The sequence below is a fragment of the Melospiza melodia genome, chromosome 2 (genome assembly GCF_035770615.1).
Source record: "Melospiza melodia melodia isolate bMelMel2 chromosome 2, bMelMel2.pri, whole genome shotgun sequence".
Classification (NCBI taxonomy): Eukaryota; Metazoa; Chordata; class Aves; order Passeriformes; family Passerellidae; genus Melospiza; species Melospiza melodia.
In genome coordinates, this window is record NC_086195.1 from 130,801,618 (window position 1) to 130,822,487 (window position 20,870).

Here is a 20,870-nt window from a genome sequence, read left to right on the forward strand (position 1 = left end):
ACTGGGGATATATGCAAGACAACAAGCTAGCTCAAAATGCCCTAACTCTCATTATTATGCCCTTTAAAATGGGAAACAAGATCTCACATTCTCTCAATTTCAAAGCTCAGCTACTCACTAAACAAAAGGGCTTATGGGCTTTGTCTTTCCCCTTTGACAAACTTCCCTTCCAAAAATCTGGAGCAGGACTACCAACTTAGAGCAGATCTCACCCTTATATTTTCTATAAAAATATAAGCTAAAATAAAATGAAAGCTGGAAGGCCTATGTCTGTATCTGTCTAATTTGGTGTCACAATTATTTGTATGTGCACCTTTGCTGCTACCACTTCCTGATGTGCTTCCTCTCCTTACTTTGGAAAACTGTCTCTCTGTAACTATTGTAAATACTGGAGAAATCAAGAGCACTGACAAACAAATAAAAAATTAACACCATGTCTCTGATTACATTGCATTTTTAAGCTTTGTGATTAAAAGAACTATTTTACAACAGTCTTAAAAGAATGTAGCATCTTGTTAAATACTTTGAAAATAAAAAAATACTCTTCTATTTATAGTACATAGTAACCAATTAGAAAATCTGTGTTCTTGGAGAGGATGTGTTTTTTTTTAATGTGATGTGATGTGATTTCAGGTTCCAGTTTCTTAAGTGATACAATGCTTATTTCCAGAGAGTGTTGAGCAGACATATTTTAAAAAGCAGAAGCACTACAGGTTTTAATGACTATTTATTTCTGAAAAGGTAGACCATAGCTGTTATTGCTGGCTCTGATATCAATGTGCTCTGACACATTTTTACACATTTTTTAAAGTCTTGTTTTCTCACTTTCTAATTTTCAAAAATTAGTCTTGTAGTGTTTAGTTTCTTCATATGGGGGTGTAAAAATTAACTTGTGTTTGACAAGCTATTTTTATTTATTTTTGTTGTGCTCCTTTGCAGCCTACTTTACACAAGAACCTATCAGGAATATGTATTTGCTCACCATTGCTATTTACCATAGGGAAAATATATTATTAGCAAGCACAGATGTCACTCTGAGGCACAGGTGATTTGAACATTTAGTTGCAGTCATTACAGCTGTCATAGGACACAAAATATCTTCCTATCAATTCATTAAATGACACAGAATTACCCTGAAATATTATGCACTTACTAAACAAATTTGATCAGTAAAATCTAAATTTCTAAATAATTTTTATGCAGAGATGCCCTTGTGGTTGTGCAGAATTTTCTGTAAGACAGTCATGGAGGCAAGCATCCTTAAGTACACACATATTCCTTGACTCAAATCACATGAAAGAAGTGCTTACATTTCTCACAGTATATGAGAAATCTTCATTTTTCAGCTGAAAGAGACATGTTCTTAAGGAAGGAAATATGTGGGTAGGATCCTGAGGTCTGAGCTGCTCCAGCAATCTCCAAATATCACTTCTCCCCACTACAGAACTATAAACCTCTTTTTTTTCCCCAAAAATATTGAAAACAAGTAATTTTCAAAGTAGCCATATCACTTAATTTTCTGCTTCAATAGAGGTGCACCCCTACCTGTTGGGCTTGGGTATTTCTGTCTTTTTGTTTTGATTGTGTTTAAGAATAAAATTAAACATATTTAATCTGAATAATTTATTCTTTTATTTTTCTTCTAGGAAAAAGAGGAACTGCACATGTTATGCAAGGGAAGCTCCATTTCCAGTCTCCTTTCTAACCTATGACATTTCCCCAATTACTGTTTCAATTAAATATGGTGTACTCAAGCTGGGCATTCAAATAAATGGAATATAATGAAATGCTGGGTTACTCATTATGTTAACCTCATTAGAATGGATTAATGTAGTGATAAATAGATTGAGCTGTCTTTAACTGATGACAAATTAAAAATGGAGCATTAAAGAACTCCCACCACTAATTTAAATAATAAACCAATTTCCATTTTCCGATGAATTTCATACGATATGATTGCTGTATCTTGCCTTCAATTAAACCAAACTGTATTTCTCTTAACTAATTTCAAATACAATCATATGTTTTCTTATTATCAGATGAATGCAGTTATGTTTACCTTTTATCTAATCCTTAGTGTCCTTGATGTCTCATATAAACTACACACAATGAATCCTAATATGGGGCAGTGTGATGGAGGAGTTTTATTATCCAAAGCCTCACTCATAGACAGAAGAAAAACCTGCAATTCTGATCAACAAGGACTGGAAAAGGACTGCAAAAAAGAGACAGAGAATTCATGATGAAATCCATGTATGTTCTTCTAAAGCCAGTGATAAATATAAATACCTCAGTTCAACAATAATATATACAGTAAAACACAGGCTGGCACTAACAATAAACAGGTGGAGTTCTGATACAGAGCCAGGATGCAGACTGCTACAGGCAGAGCCCCAGTGCAGGACCTTTTCCTTAAGGTAAATTCCCCAAGTAACCTTTTAATATGGAGTACATTTGACCATCAAGATTAAATGGGTTATTCCCATTGCATTCTTCTTGCACAGCATCAGTAATTTTGGTCTTCACTGCTTATTTATGAATTTTTATACATTTCCCTGTGTCTAGTTCTTTAAAGATCTGTTCCTGTTTTGTAGTGTGAGATGGTTAAGTTCCTCAAAGCAAATAATGAAATAAGCATCTCTTGCATGTGATTAAAGAACTTGTTTGGAAGAACTTTAGCAGATTTGTGGAAATGGAGTAACCTTAGATGTACAAATAAATAGTTACTAATGAGCAATGAAGCTGCAATGTAAGGATATAAGGATCTCTTTTCTCCTCAAACTTAACATAGATGATCTTGGTGCTATGACAACTCCCCTGCTTGTACAAGGCTTGTCTTCTCATTTTGAGCTGGCCCCAAGGTGCCACTTGCAGCATTCCAAGTGGCAGGGTCAGATGTCCTAATTATTAATTCCATTAAATCCTATCAAGCTCATTCAAGAGAACTGGATCCTTGCCAGAAATTCAATCTGCAACTTCAGTCCCATAAGTTCCCAAAGTAAAAGCAGACTTGGACTGAGTCTCCATCATCAATCAAAACACTATTTTTCACTTTGAAATCATTGTAGACCCTAAATTTAAAGGCCAAATCTGAGACTATGACAATTGAATCAGGAGTAAGCAGGCTGAGAACACTATTGATTTTGCCACTAAACACATAAACCAAAAAAAACCAAACACCTTCATTGCTTTAAAGTGTTCTTTAAAGATCTTGAAATATGAATTGTGGGGGGAAAAGGGATAAAGAAAAAAAGAAAATGAGCTACTATTATTGTTTCTATTAAACACTCTAAGTTGCAAATTGAAGAAACATATAGCCACAGGTGTGTGTCTATTTTACTTAAATGACAGAAATCCTTCTTTTCAGAATTTTGTATGCTAATCCCAGAGTTGAGATGTAAAATTTCTGTGTAAAACAAGACAGTCTAAAATTCACTGCAAAGGCTAAATCATTCTATATCAATTTGCACAGAACTGGAACATTGGAAAATAATTAAATGGCTGACAAATGTAAATTTAATCAGTGTCAGTTAAGTGACCCTGTGGCAAAGGAGTCTTCAAAGTCCAGTTACATATAGTGTCTGACCCACAAGGATTTAATTGATTAGTCATGATTAAGGCTGGCTTGACAATTCTGAATATAGCCACAGATGAGAATGTTTTTCTGCTTGCTAAATTTCAGAGAGATTTAGGGGTTTTATCCAGACCATAAAAACCAAACCCAAACCCAAAACAATTCACAAATCCTTCACTGGTGGTACTGGTTGCAGAGGAATTTTCAGTTTCATGAAGGTGCCTAAATAAAAATAAGGTTACTCTGTCTTATCAGCAGAAACACAGGGCTCCTGCTGGAACCAATGTGAAGATTTATAAATTTTTTTCCCCAATGATAAAAACACCAGTAAAGGAATTAGAGCTTGGTTAATAATTCTACTAGCCGTGCATTTGCTACATGTCTATAACTCATGGAAATAAAGTCTGCATAGCTTCAGATGCCAGGGAAATAACCATTTTTGTAGCTGGACAAAGTTTTTTGATGTCTGGACATTTCCATGCAGTCTGTGCACCGAGTCTGAACTCCTGAGTGAATAATGCACTTGCTATATTATGCCAGATCTGATTTTAAGCCTCCATAAAAGTGCTACCATGCACTTAATGGAACAGCAAAGTACATTAGCAACAGCAACTAAAAGGGATAAGTGCTATTTATATCTGACTTCTGCTCCCCATTGATAAGATAGTTGCCAGAAAACAGCAAGAGTAGTCAAAATACAAGTGTTATAGCTATATATGTGTATGGCATTTGTAAATGATTTTACTGTTATGATGCTTCTAAACCACAATAATAGTAACTCATGATTCCGTATTACAGTAAAGGAGATATTTTTCTGGCCTCAGGTTGTATATTACTTGTAGGATCTGGAGTGTGCTGAAGAGGGTGAGGAAAAAAAATACCTAACTCTATATATCCGTAAGGAAGAAGTTTTCTTCTTTATCCACTGATAAAAAGTGACCACACATTAGAGCAGAAACTCATCACTGATAATCAAAAAATGTTCTTAGCCAACACTAATTCTGAGAACCATTAAGACAAATTCTGCAAGACCTGGAACTTTGTTGCTTTTAATTATCATTCTGTTTTATTGTCTAATTTTGTAGGACAGGAGTTGTTCTGTTTATTCTTTGTGACAAGGTGGTCCTGATAATACCTCATAAACCACAGGCTGCTGATATATTGACAAAGTAAAATTTCTAAGCCAGCCTCTAATAATCTGACCACAGAGCTCCATAGAGATGAGAGTTTGGATGTTTTTCCCCATCCTTTCTAAGAGATCCCATGTAAAGCCTAAACTGCATCTTTCTCTGAATCCTTGTTTTCAGTTATCAGAATTTTAATTATCCAGACTGAATAATTCTAATCATGATGAATCATTGAAAATGAGTTACCAAATGGTCTTCTGCCCCTATGGGGCAAAACAGGATGTCACACTCAAGAGCTAGAGAAATAAATACTGCAACTGTACTTCTCTTGCTACAACCATTGTAGTCAGAGAGGAAAGTTTTCACTTTTGGTTCAATTATAGATTTATGAAAGTTGGAAATGACCTCCATGGTCATCAAGTCTAATCTTGAACAACACCACTATGTCAACTAAAATATTGCACTAAGGGCCATGACAAGTAATTTCTTGATCCCTTCCAGGAATCTGACACTTCCTTGGCCAGCCTGTTCTCATGCTTTACCACCATTTCAGTCAAGGAGTTCTTCCTAATATACCATCTAAGCCTCCCCAGCACAAGAAAATTCAGATATAAAACAATTATATAACAACAGATTTACAGAAGAACAAAGAAGCACAAGAACCCCTCTTCGACAAACTGCAGTAGAAATTGGACTGCTGCCCCAAATTTTATTCATTTGTAAGTTCAGTCCCTAACATGAAACAAGGTTTGTGACTGGGCCTAAGGGAGCGCTCACACACACAGGTGGTGGTACAGTCCTCAGCAAAAACTCCTAATTTCACTAATCAGAAATAACTGAATAGAAAGACACAAATATGACAATATAACAGAAGGAAATATTGGTCATTCCTTAAATTACTAAATATACTTTAATCAACAGACTCATTAATATCTGCCTGACTTGCTTCCACAATTCTCATTCCAACATCCTTACTGTTGCTCAACTCAACTGAGGAACCTCAAAGTCACACAAAAAATTCTGTAAAATCTACACATTCCTTTCTCAGAGATCACATACTCTGACAAAGAAATTGAAACTCATCTCCAATTTATCCTTTATTAAAACCTGAAAGTAAAGTAAGTTAGAACTATTAAAATTTTCTCATTTTAAATTCCCTTTATTTGACTTTCTTTTCTCAAATTCTCTATAGACTAACACCTTTTTTGTAGGAATCCTGCTGTTTGCAGAAATTAAAATAGCTCAGAGATACTCCTGCTTCATGACTTTGCTTTAGCCCTTTCCTACCTCTGAACAACCAGAGTATTGCATTTTGTAATGCTGTATCAGAATAAGAGTGACCTTTACAATGCCCTTGTACTCTTAGAATCTGTTCCTCAGAGCCAGGTGACAGACTACCCTCCTGGGCACAAGAAAACCTCAAGAGAAAGGCCACTACTTACAGAGTAGAAGTTTGAAAAGAGAATTAACATAAATGTCGCTATGCGGGATTATATGGTCTTTACTCAAACACAGCCTTTAAAAAGACTCCAAATGCCAGCATTTTTAGAAGCTGGGATAAATATGGAACATTTTTTAACACCTGATTCTATTTAGCACTGCATTGTAATTGAAATACAAAACCAGAATAGACAGTCAGGCTTCACTAAAATTTATATTTTTCATGTCCATATCTAATTTAATTACATCTGAATTATTTTGAAGTAAAATTTCTACACTTAAATGGATTCATTTAGACTAACCAAAGGGGGGAATGGGAGGAATTGTCAGGGACTGCCGAAGAACTGGTTAAAGCTAGTTAGAACAAGCTTGTTTGACTTCAGAGATAAAAACATTGTATAAAGTGCATAACTTTGTGTAAATGGGGTTGATAAAATCTGCCCAAGTAGCTGTAGACCAGTAATTTCCCCTTGGAAGACTTTACTCAAGGACAGTACAATCACCAAAACTGCTTGCAACTATGCCCAGCCCCAGACCAAATATTCTGTGAGAGAGGGGCTGCAAGAACCCAAGGTAACAGCACTGACATTTCCCTTTTCCACTGCTGGTACTTTGAGCACTGTTTGGGTCTCCCATTGATTTTCAGGCTGTAAAGGATCCACACCTCACTACAGGTGCAACATATCCTTTGTTAGGAGGAAACCCTTCCTCTGTTAGGAGGAAATCAGCACTTCTCAGACCTTGCTGTCTGTACAGTGAACTGCCCATCGCCATCTGTCCCTTGGACAAGTGTTGACATTCCTAAATAGCCAGTCCTGTTATTTAAAATAGATATCCCCTTAACTTCCCGTCATTTGGAGAGCCAAATAAATTTTCCTGCCTGGCAAGTGTTCCAACGTGACCTTGTCATTGAGTGATGGCTGCAAAATCCTCAGGATAATATTTTCTGCTTATTACAACAGATTTTTTTTACTCTAACACTATACTAAGATACAATGTCATTTTTAGGAAGGAAGAAATGTTCCAAATTAATCACTGATGATGAGCGTACATGAGTTATTATTTGGACAGCTTGACGCCAGACCTCATTAAGTAGGTACCACACAGAAATTGTACTACTTCTGCATAAATATTTGCATGAGTTTCTGCAACCCTTTCCTAATTCTGGCTGATGAGAAAGTTATGTTTATAGCCCTTCTGTTGTTTTCCTGCTTTCCAAACTGAATATTCCCTATATCATAGCTATGGTATCTGTTTAGTCTTCAAATTGCACAGGGTTTTTTACATGCTCACTGATGAATACTGTCATGAATCACCAGAGCTCAGCTTCTTGAGAACTTTCTACTAAAATATTAGAATAAATATAAATAAAACTAATATTTTTTAAATTCTCGCTAAGTGAAACCAATATTGAAACACCGACCATTTTGGGGTCACAATTCTGAAACTGTTTAGAGCACTGATTATCATTAAAAATCCCCAGCTCATAAAATGAAACTGCTCATCACCATACCTTTCTGGATACTCAGGAAAAAGACATCTGTCATTTTCTTAATGCTGCTATTATCCCTAATGTGAAAGCAATTAATATTTGTATCTTTCTATGTTCATCCTCAGAGAGCAGCTGGGTAAGCTGAAAGAGCTGCACTTTCAATTTAGGGGTATCTGCTCTATCTCCCAAATGTATCAATACATTTCTACTTCACACATTTCATAACCAAACAGTAGGTTCACTCAAAAGCCCTCCAGGCTCTTCAACCTTGTTTCTAGGTAACTTAAAAAAAAAAAAGGAAAAGTACTGCAGTGTGACAGTAATGTCAATGAAAGTAAATTAATTCAATATAGCCATGTATATGAGTCTGGAGTAAATGTGTTGCTAGCAAAGTTTTGAGGTCACTGTTTGCCTACAAAACTCCAAATGTTAAAGAAGGAGTACACTGTGGCACAGATGTACTGCAAAAAGTATTCTTAATTAAAGGAATTTATTCAATCATTATTTAGAATCCCCCAAGTAAGTCTTGATCCTCAGACTTTATTTCAAATATTTAATTTGTCCTAGGAGTAGCTGGCCTTAAAACCCATTGATTCCATCCTCCTACAACACAACTGCCTAATTAAAATTAGTTCAATTTGTATACACTCTTACATTTATGCTGGACTTCTGAAACAACCATTAAAGGAAATTAATTCTGGTCCTTTCTGAGTCTGAGAGAGCTCATATAAACACATATTAGCAAACTTGAGGAAAAACAAAATCCCTGTAGCTGTACAAAACGGGGAAGCAAATCCAGAGTTGTTCCTTTTTTTTTTTTTCTTGAGTTCTACCTTAACCACAGAGCTGCCAAAATTATATATTGAAAGACTTTGTAATAAAAACTTGATTATGCACATTTCAAATAAAGAACCATATTTTACCCAAGCAGTGGTACTTCTGTGTACACACAACAATGAAAATGAAGATGCTGAAGAAGGGTTGGTGGCTGAAGAAACAGAAAGATAAGCAGACTGTTTTCCAGCTATTTTATAGACAGATGGTCCTGCTGGAAGTGACCAGAAGTGTATAATTTTCTTACCTGTATCTGGATGTAGGTCTGTAAAGAGTATTTGGGTCTGGACATGTAATTCTTGTTGTTTTCAGTGGAGGGCAGTGCATCAAGTATTCCTGAAAGGGTGTTGGTTTTTAAGTTTTTTGTCTTATATGTATGTATAAATCTTAAAATTGAAAAATCTGCTTTATACTTGTAAAATCTACCTACCAGTCTTCACAAAGTCATAAAATCAACAATAAAATTTAACTTTTCTTTCTAAGAAGTTCATTGCTCTCTACTTTTTAGGATGTCAAATATTTTAGGAGTTCAGAAAGATAAGCTTATCACAGGACTACTTCTTAAAGTGGGCTTGTTTAATCAAACCTAATTTCAAAGACACTTTTTTTATTTTATTTTATTCTTACTTTTGCATAGTTAATAGATAGATGACTATTTATTAACATCTAATTTACTAACACTCAAAATGCTGCATTTAATCCTCCTCATTTTTTAATGTATTTTAATATCCTTTATTTTTCAACATCAAAATATTTTTCAGAAGATGAGAGAACAGTTAATTTTCTTTTTTTCTTTTTAACTTATTCTAACATTAAACGTTTGCAATAAAAAGAACATTTTATATTAGCAGTAGTTTTCAGGGTATACATTCAGGATGCTCTCTTTTTTTATGTAGAGAAAAGTTCTGAAAGCTCATAATCATAAATCCTCTATAGCTCACACAGAGCAGATACATCACTTTGATTCCAGGAGCAAAGGAGAAACCCAAAAGAGAAGTGAGAATATGGCTTTCATTCCCTCTTATAACTGTTTGATGTTTTTTGTTTGTTTTTTACAATAAAATATTACTCATTCACAAACCTCTAAAATTCCAGTTAATTTATGAATATGATTCAGCCAAGAAGCTTACAGACTGAACTGTCTTTATCTTGATGATAACAACAACAGATTACACAGCAATTCTTAATGATTGGCAAGATATTGTCAGAAATGTAAATACAGAACTTAACTATTTCCCTGAGCAAGTGCCCTTCTGCGCTGGAGTGACTACATCAGAAAGAGGAGGGGTACAGATGGCATCTGTCTGGAGTTCTGTAATGACGGTAGCTCCCCACAACTTTCCTACCTCTAAATTTGAGGAATATGGGTTTGATGGGTGGACTGATGGATGTGTAAGGAATTGGCAGGATGAGCGAGTGCAGAGTTACAATCAGCGTCTCAATGTCCAAGTGGAAATCATGAGTGTTGTCCCTCAAGGGTCATCACAGGAATTATCCATTGTTATAACAACCCTTGGTACTACCAAATTATGTATCAGTAGCCATCAAATCATCATCATGATTGCCAGAATTTTGAGTCAGTAGCTGAATCCATATCTGGGCTTTCTTATCTTCTTTCTTTGATAGGGCCAAAGCCTCATCCCCTCACCCAAACCCGTTAGGGTTCACATAATTTTTTACCTGAAGGACCCAAAGAAACTTTTCAGTTCTTTTTTATTTAAATGTACCCAAAACTATGCTCCTGCATACTGAAAACTCTATTTTGTTTCATATTTTGTCTCTTGTTATCTTGGCCTTGAAGGATAACACATTTAATAACTTTGAAGCAGCAGGATATCAGAAATACCAGCATTAGAAATATTCAAATTACACATTTGATATGCAATTCTTCACTTCCCATCAAATGTTTTCAAGCTTTTGTTGCCTACTTCAGCAAACAGGGTTATTCTAGTCACATTTTAAGGTGTTTTCTTTGATGTGCAAATAAACGAGAAAGTTCAGATAAGAAAATCCAATATATTTTGTGTACTTCACGTCAGCAAATCAAATAGATGAAGTGAGCTTATTTTGTACTGAAGGCAGAAAATGTCAGAAGGCATATTTAAAATTAAATGTAGTAATTGCAGGAAAATGTGTGTTAATACACTATTATAATAACAACAGGAGACCACAGATGAAAGGGTAGAAATAAATTTAAAATATCTCTGCTAGTTCTCACCAAGCACAGCGCAGAAAAGCAATATACTTTTTATGGGAGCAGGGCTGCTCGCCATACTTTAAGCCATCTCACATTTTTCTTGAGATTTTAGGTACTGAAAAAAATGAAACAATTCTCTCTAACTCAGAATGTCTTTAAAGATAATGATGCCTACTTACAATGATTAATTAGGCGAAGACTTACACTTTAGGCAACCTAAATTACCTTAAAATAAAAATTTCTCACCTATAAAAGTTACTTTTTTTGTCTATAGTTTATGTATTCAGTTGGGCTATATTTAAGTTACAGAAACTAATTAGAGATGTTCTTGGTTCCTAAGAAGGTCACAAAATTGCTGTGGAGGTGAAGAATTGCCAAAAACCAGGTGAGTAAACCAGAGCAACAGCCACACCAGAATCATGAGATCCTGCAGGCCAGAGCCTTCTGAAAGTTACTCTGCTATTTGTTTGAACAGGTTTGTGAAATGAGCTATTTAAAAACAGAAGTCTCGGCATCACAGGTGATGTTTTCCCTTATAACCTTTTCAGGTTGCAGGACTGAGCTGAGCTTGGAGCCTTTAGTATTCTAAAGGAGGCTTTGCAATCTCTGTAAAGCCATCCATCCACCCATCCATCCATCCATGCATCCATCCATCCATCCATCCATCCATCCATCCATCCATCCATCCATCCATCCATCCATCCATCCATCCATCCATCCACCCAAATCCTGAGCAGAACTGGGAATCATCTTCTGGTGTTTCCCCAATCCACCCTCTTAATAGTGTCAACATCATGCACCACCATTTTTTAAAATCATATTTCTTTTCTGTTTTTGTTGATAGGAAGCAGCACAACTACAGGGCAGGTTGAAGTACCCACATGTCCTGCAGCTGTGTGTACCCACAGCCCCAGAAAGAGTTGCATGTTTGGAACTCACATCACTTGGGAAAAGGGGTGCCTGAAAATGCAAGGATTAGCTGCAAAATGGTATTTTGAACATGAAAAAAATTATTAATGCTTTAGAAGTCTTTAGTATTCTGTTTCGTCGTTTGTATTAGTCATATTGATCCCAAATGTGTATTTCACTGATTGCTGGCTAATTATGAATCATTAATAAATCACTAGATTAATTATGCTCCTTTGATCTTGATTTGGTTAAGCTATATTAGCCCATGGCAGGTGCCAGCTCAGCAAATGTAGGAGCAATTCCTAGAAATCAGAATTCATGCCAGCAAATTTCATTTCCTCCTTGTGTTCATTTGTATGCAGTTGTAGCTTAAGTGTGCAGCTGCCATGGGAGATCCAATACTTAATTTAGTGTGGCTGGCCTTTCTCTAGCAATACAGAAATTCTAATGGGAAAAAGCTTTTTTTTCTGGTTCTTAAATATAAAAAGAATGAAATATAACACAGTACAGGATAATCTTAAAGAATATAAAGTTAAATAAATATTTTTTGCAACTGTTCCAAGACAGTTACCAATTTTCCAACAAGGAGAGACACAGACAAGTATTCTGTGTCTGTATTCTGAATATCAGGGGAAAAGTATTACACATCAGTTGCTCTAAGTTAGAAATTCTGACTACACCAAAAAAAACCCAGATTAACATATTTCCAAAAGTGTCTCACACAGGACTTCCATACAAGCACAGTGATGCTGTGCAGTTCTACTGCTGCATATGTGGAGGCTTCTCAGACTCCACTGCCTTGAATCTTACTGTAGTTAAACAGCTGGTTTTTAGAAAAATGATCTGGATTTTTCTCCTCATTGCTGAGGTGAAAAAGTCATGAAAATACTTGCATAATGGGAAGTGGATATTGAGCCATTGGATTTATATTTTTGTAAAGTTTCATAGGAGCCCATAGCTCATATTGTGATTCCACACTTATTCTATGTAGAATGCCTGTTTGTAACATTTAAGAGCAGCAACAGAAACATTCATTTCCCAGAAAACGTTAGGTCTCTGTCTAAAGTCCTTCAGGCATAGAAGGAACATGTTAAAGATGCAGAAATTGACATCTGTCTCACAAAGCTGCACGGAGGACCCTGAAGATAAAACATCCTAAATAATGCTCAAGACAAATGTTTATTCACAGGACTACTCATCTGAATTTCCAGTACTTACCCTTAGATGGCAGTTAATCAAAACTTTTATGAAAAAGGGGAAAAAAGGAAGAGAAAAGAAAGCTAGAATCTAGCTGCAAAAAATGTAGTTTAAGCTTTTTTTAAACTAAACCTAAAACTTTTCCCAAAATAAACTATGTTAAAAGCTGTCCATGAAAATAAGTTGAAATATGCCACAGATTTTATACCATCAACTAGTTTTAATGACTTATCTTCTTTTCATCCCTTAGGCTGAAATTGAGTTTCCTGACTCCCCTAGATTTCCTGAGGGGTTGTTTTATCTAATGGGTGTTATAGTGCTCACTTAGTTCTTCCACCTTAGGGAAGAAAAACACCAGAAAAATGCCACAGGCTTGCTAGTTTTTCTCTAGACTTGAATTTGTGGTACTTCAAAGTCACCAGGCATGTTTATATTGCTCTTGGCACCAGCAGTTATCCAGAGTGTGGAATGATCTAACACCTTCCAGAGGTTCAATACTTAGAGCTGTGGATCTCTCTCCTGGTGTTACTCAGAGGGTTATAAAATATCTTGAGTTGGAACGACCCATATGGATCACCAAAGCACCTTCCAGGTCCTTCCCAAGAGTCACACCCTGTGCCTCAGGGCATTGTCCAAACACTCCCTGAGCTCTGTCAGCCTTGGTGCTGTGGCCACTGCCCTGAGCAGCCTGTTCCAGTGCCCAGCCACCCTCTGGGTGAAGAACCTTTCCCTTACGTCCAACCTAAACCTCCCCCAACACAGCTTCAAGTCATTCCCTCAGGCCCTGTCACTGTATTGCCATTAACATTTCCCCCAAAATTTTGGTATGAGACAACATTAACTTATTAATCTACTGATAGACCAATTTTTAACAGCAACATGACAGTTGAAAGGAAATTTTAAGATGTTTTAAATGCTTCAAAACCAGAGAGGTAGGATCTCTCAGGACTACATGTGACAAAAACATAGAAGATACACTCAGAAATGTTTGGGACATAAGAGGAGAAGTTGTGCTTTACTCCAGTTCAAGATTCCCAGAGTATTCACTGAGGAAGACAGAGAAGATGAACTAGATCAACTTCTAGTACTTTCATAAGGAAAATAAATAATTAAATCAAATGAATAAATTAGATCTATATTAGAATAACAGCACTCACAGAGGAGCTCTGAAGGAACTCAGTAATAAGAACAAAGACTAAGGTGTGCCTGTGCCAGGAGACCACCAGGCTTGTCTGCTAAAAGAGATTTTCAGGAGATTCCAGGAACTACTGGCTGATGAATCTGATTTTCATTTCAAGATGAATATTTAGTTGGAGAGTCTACAGGAAAACATACAGTCACTGAGCCTGCACATAAACAGCCTGTTTGGAAGGGAACAGCCTGGCGTTCTGTGAGGAAAAGTCCTGGCCCAGCAGCCTGCCAGACTTTTTGAAGGGGATCAATAACCACATCCAGCAGACATAACATATTTGAATTTTCAAGACACTTTCAACAAGGTTTTTCAAAACAAATTGCTGCAGAAACTGAACTATGTTATGATTGGGAATGTGTTGTAGTGTGTTCATTAAGTTCATTTAATTCCTCCCCCATTTTATGTATCTGCTCCCCCCCATTTTGTGTAAAATGGTTCTGCCCTCCTCAGTTTTCCCGCCACAGCCCTGCCAGTTCTATTGTCAATCTGTTAGGTTATATAATTCCTCCTCCCCTTTTTCCCTTATATGTATGCTTTTTCTCCTCCCTGGGCCAAGTCAATCACCCCCCCACTCCACCTAGTATTCCAGAAACTTCTCCTCTTTGGGGGTTGTGGTTGGCTGTGGTCCCAGGGCCCCTCCCATACCTGGTACCTATTGGGCTCTCTACTATGTCATTTGTGTTAAGTTCATCCCCTCTTCTCCCCCTATTGGTCTTCTGTAAACCCCTCCTGGGTCCACTGCTTCCCTTTATAACCCTGAAGCACCTTTTGTTCTTGGTCATTCGCTGGGACATCGCGGCCTTTCCAATAAACCAAGTTTGGCCCCCCTGGCAAGTGTCCAGCTCCTTCCTTCTCGTCGTTTAGCAGCGATCCAGTCCGCAACCAGCACAGCCCGAGGCCTTAGGACGCGGAGGGGTGCTGGCAGGATATGCACGAGGTGTCAGCCTTAACCTCAGCTAGCCGGACTCTGACCTTCTCTGCTCTAGAAGGCTAGATACACATCGCTGCAGGAATGTTTTCATAAAATAAAAAGCTAATTAGGGCAGAGAAAAAGAAAAGGAAGAGCTTGATGCTCCCTTTTCAGCACAAAGAAGAGACAGTCCTAGGGCCCTCCAGGCATCGGTGCTGTGATTGACTCATTTTATTCACCTTTCAAGACAGAAAAGGAAGTGCACTGTCAGATCTCCAAGTCTGCTGACAATAATGAGCTTTTCCAGGTAGACAGATGCCACAGCAGTGGTGAGTATCTCACCGAGCTGAGAGTGTGAGCATTAGATGGCAGATGAGCTTCAGGGTAAACAGGTGCACGTTTGTGAACAAAAAGCAAAAATGGTCTGAAGCAAGATGAACTCTGGACTAGCAGACAGCTCTGGATCCTGGAGTCACCACCACCAGTTCCCTGAAATCTTTTGGTCAGGGTATGGTGGCAAGAAAAAAATCCAACAACGCTTTGAGCGTCACTAGAAAGGATACAGGGAGAGCAAAATCACAGAAGGCCACACTGCAGGCAGTTCTGACATCCATGTCAAAATGCAGCTTGAGTAGCTCCTCATGAAGAAAAGCTAGAAAGGTCTGGAACCTTTCCTTTCAAAGACCAGGAAGCTGAAGAGGATATGATAATTTCTCAAAATCGTGAAGATGCTGTACATTGCAAATGCAAAAATATTACAAGCAAGTTCTGCTGGGCTGGAAGCAAAGGGGATTTAATACTAGATTTAAGTATTACAAAGCAGGCCTTGAACTTCTGGGACTTCCTCCTGTCAGGTTGTTAAATTAGGCTCTGACAGAGGGTTCAAAAGGAGTTCGGACAAATTCAAGTACCACAGATTCATTAATGGATGTTAATGACAAGTTTCTTCTAGAAGGCTGTTGTTAGATAGGGAAGGAACAGTGATTTGAGTAATCAAACCTGGAATCAAACATTAATTTACTACTCAAAACTCAAAAAAGCATTTAAATTATTTAAATATCTAGGTATTGGACCAAGTAGCTTCATTGTTGAAAATGCCTAGAAGTAGAAAAAGCACCACATGATTTATAAGATTCTTTCCTCTTGGAACTAAATGGGCAGGAAAAAAAATAGGAAAAAAATGCAGAAACTACTTCATAATAAAACCAGGCCAATCCACAGAAGTGAATAAATTTGGTTTGCTCGAGCAGTTTGTGGGCATGTGTCAAGCTGACAAAATTATGACATATGTTCTTTTCAGCATGGTAAAACATCCCACTTCCCTACAAAAAGCTGGCAAATGTTGCATGGTTGATTTTAGTGGTTTTTTTGGTGTTGTTTTTGGTTTTTCTTTTTGATAGAGGCAATAATTTCATAAATGCAATAGTTTATATTGCTTTCTCTCTCATATGCTACCACCTTACATGCATGCTTGATGTTCTCAGGCTTTTCCTATTTGTTTGTCAAAGACCCATTAGTCTAGTTCTGAACCCAGGATGTTATTTCCCCTCTATGTAGTTTCTTCATTAAGTGACATGCCCAAAAAAATTTGTCCCTAAGGAATGAAAACAACAAAACCAAAATGTACTCTTAAAAGCAAGTCTGTATGGCAAGAAGTCAATAAATAATCAGGCACTTGATAATAGCAGGAGTAACTGTCACCACTCTTGACCACTTACAACATCCATAAACACATTTCAATGATATAAACTTTCAAATTCTCTTTGTATATTTAATTACCAAAAATATCTTTAGTGACAATGATGCTATCAAAAATTCTTTAAAGTGAAATTACCTATTCAACTACAATCTAAATACTGATCTACATGAAGATAAATGTTTTTCTTTCAAGGCATTCACCTGTGGCTTCCTCTCCTTTTGCAGTCATTTTACTTCTGAGCTGCCAAGGCTAATCAGCTTTTCTTTGATGCTTTCAAGTTCTCAGCTCTTCCTTTTTTCACTGATTGGAAAATGTATCAGTCCTAATAAAGAAAGCCATTTATTTCCTTTCATTAGGAGTGAAAGAACAATACACAACTGATTGTCTGTGGTCAGCATTAAACAAAACCTGTGTCAGTGATGAAGATCATCAATACTCCTTTATGGCTCATGGATAATCAGCTCTATAAAGCAAGCAAGGAACAAGAGAAAATAACAAAGTTTCTTTAGGATGCAAGATGCATCAAACCAATAGAGACAGCACTATATGAAGATTTGTGGATCCATAATCTCATGTGCCTACTTTCATTTTTTTTCATCTTTTGTTTATCTTTATGGACATAAGTTCTTCAGAAAAATTCAGATATGTAAAGCACAAGAAAAATACAGAGATCACCACCTAGGTGCTTTTGAAAATTCTTACATATCCATATCCAGCTAAACAAGTTGTCATTAAGTCAGTTGAACATCCTTAATCTCTCAATCTCGGTGACAACTGCTGCAAAGCTGCAGAGAAGCATCTGCCACAACAGTCTTCAGCAAATAAAACTCAGATGAACATAAACTGGCAACAGGACAGTTCAATATTTTTGTGAAATATTTTTGGACTCAACATCCAGGACAGGAAGACTAAGAACAGAGGTGAGTAACTATTCCTGCTAATGCCTATATATATGGGATCTTTGCAGCGAAAAATTTGGTTCAAATAGTGCCTTGAAAACCAAGTAGGAGTCTCTGAAACTATTACCACAAGGTGTAGGATTTAGCCAAAAATACTAACTAAAGCCCTTCAGAAAGCAGAAGGCCAACACATCTCTGGCAACATATGTAAAGTGCATTTATTCACAGTGCTTTTTTCATAACTTCTCCATTTTCCACACAGAGAAGGCATAAGGGAAATGTTAATTAGCAGCCTGAAATGGCTTGTAAACCACAATAAATAAAAGGATTTAATTCTAATTATTCTTAAGCATAACATTGCTATTATGTGCAAATAATTAAAAATACAACCCTCCAAGGGATGAAAGATTTGATAATCTTATATTTTTATATGTAATGTTTCTAGTATCTCCAGACCATATTTAGCCATTGCCAAAAAAACAAAGATGCCATCATAAAGCATAGGATAAAGGGAACAGGAGGATGGAGCTTTTTTTATCCTATGTTTGCCTGTCTCCTGTTCTTCTCCCCTCTTCCAGCATTAGGAAATGCTACAAATAAGTTAAAACAATGTATGTCACAAGAGATGAGAGATTCAGCTGTCTCAACAATACATCTGACAGCTTTTATTACTGCAGAAAAGGACATGGAGCGAGGCAATGGAAGCTCACAAGGGACTCCAACTGGTGCAGAAAACTTTTCACACTTTGAACTGTAGCTCCACATGAGAAAATTTTAAAAGTTCCTGATGCAAGTGTTCTAAAACTTTCACTTTTTTAAAATGTTCTTCCATAGTTAAGGATCATGCAAGGGAACCGAGTACCAGTACCTGATTGTAAGTTTTGACATAGAAATTACATAGATATCCTAAGACACATTTTTCAAAGACATATTTCTATTTAGACCTTTCATATTCTTTCCTGGTGCAAAGAAAACTAGCACATAAACCAAAATTAGGCTTTCAGAACCAACTTTCAGGTAACCAAAATCAGGCTTTCAGAAACATTTGAGGCTGTGGCAAGGGAGGTTTAGGTTGCATGTTAGGAGAGGTTCTTTCCCCAGAGTATGGTTGGGCACTGGAACAGGCTCTCTGGGAAGTGATCTCAGCACCAAGCCTGACAGAGCTCAAGAAGGGTTTGGACAATGCTCTCAGGCACAGGTTGGGATTGTTGGGGTGTTCTTTGCAGGAACAGGAGTTGGACTTTGATGGTTCTTGTGAGTCCCTTCTAAATCTTTATATCCTATGAGTCTATGATTTCAGGATAAGGAACTAAAATACAACCCAATAAAGCATTAATAAGCAAATGCCTACTGAAATGCTATTTGTGTTTTGAGAAACCCTTTTGGTCCTCAGCCACTATCAAACTGTGTGTAGCCTCTGAAACATGGACGAGCAAAAAAAAAATTTAAATACATAAGCAAGACAGAAGTGAAGATTTCATATAAAAGGACTAAAATCTTATACTCTCAATTAATCTGTTCCCTATTAAGCAAAAAGCATCTTTTAAATCAATTCAGGGAGCTATTTCACCAGCTGAGAGCATTCGAAAAGCATCTGTTTTCAAAAGGAGGCATTACAGAAGGTATTCCAAATATCCATGCAAATTCTTAACATCAAAAATCAACTACAGAAATGCCTTAGTCTTCATAGGTTTGAATCCAAGCCCTGGAGCAAGACTTCAAATTGTCACCATCAGATTGGTGTTTAGTCACACACAGTCTATAAAATGCTTAAGTGAAGTCTGATGAACATCAACAACAACAAGCAACTCCTTAACATTTCACTCCATGAACACACTCTACATTCAAATCTTACTGTGTGCAGCCATGTAAGCACTTAAACAGGTTAGCTAAAAAATAAGTATATGTTTAAGGTAAACATAAAACCAATTTTGGCACAGCATATAATAAATAAAAATGTGGAGATTCTTTTATTTGTGGTCCTGTTATTCTGGTGTTGAAGTACATAAAAAGAAAAATTGAAGCAAAAGAGGGGAAGCTGCCTTTCCTAAAAAAACCCAAAAAACGTTACAACAAAGAAGAAACAAACCTAAACACACTACTACAACACAGACAACTTCTAGAAAAGGTTAAATATAACACTTGGAAATCTCAGTGACTGAAACCTGGGAGCCCAGCCTGCCACAGTCCAGTTGGTGCCACTCTTGTTTTTAAGCACAATTCAGTGAAGTTTTCATCATACAGTTAAGTAGAAATGTGTTATTATGAATACACAACTTAGCAGTAACCACTAAGTCTGAAGTCAGACATCTCTAAATTTCCATCTTCTACTTTTATTCATATATTTACTCTTCTTTCTATGGTAAGGATCTCCATTCTATTCCACATCATTTCACCAGAAAGAAATCTGTTTGCTTAGCCAAGTTTTCTCTCTCCACATGACTAAGTTCAACATCACTTTGTAGCAACTCTCGTGTAATAGGAGACCAGGACCTATTTTTTGCCTCTTCACATGTAGATCTACATTTATACATGTAAAAATATCTCATATCATACATATTTTCCTTATTAAGAGTGGGATACAGGTGTTATCTTGCTGCAGTAAGCAAATACATGGATTGTATGTTCCATGTTACCAGACTGATGCTGAAAGAACCTTTTCTGCCCAGAGCAACTTCAAGTAAAATCTTTGCCTTTCAGTATTTCCTAATAACATTTTGACAAGCTGAAACAAAACCCTCAATGCATTTGACTTCTCTTGATGAATGAAAATTTAAAGCCAACCACCATGTTGAAGAAGAATTGCTCATAATAACTAAGAAACCACTTTGGCTACAGCAAAAGGGAAAAAAAAATGTAATTCTGATTTTTACCTGAAAGTGCACTTCAGGATGAAGTCTGTCAAGCTTCAAGTGTTGAGTTTTGGTGAGTTTTTTGACAGCACATTAATGATGACACAATCTGACAAATATAGACTGTCCAGTGCTGCTAGTACTTTTTAGCAATCAGTCTTTTATATAAAATGTAGGTCAGACAGACCCATCACATTCTGCTAGAAGGTTTTTGGAGGAAAGAGAACACCAGTGTGAAATTCACATCAGTACATTCTATAATTCAGTCATATTAGTTGTGTACAAGCAACAGAACAATCTTTGATTAATAAAGCTTAACTGCATGTAAAATACAACAAATGAAAGAAAGAAACTGTATGAAATTTTGAGCCTGTTACCAATTTTTCTAGAAAATTTCACTGAATAAGAGATTAACCGCAATTTGCAGAGTTATACATAGACTCACATACTGAACATAGATTAATTAATCTTTAAAATATTTCTGCCCTTGGAAAGCTTAATGACCAGTTTCAAACCAATTTAGTCATAAAAGTGTCAGGTGAAAAGAG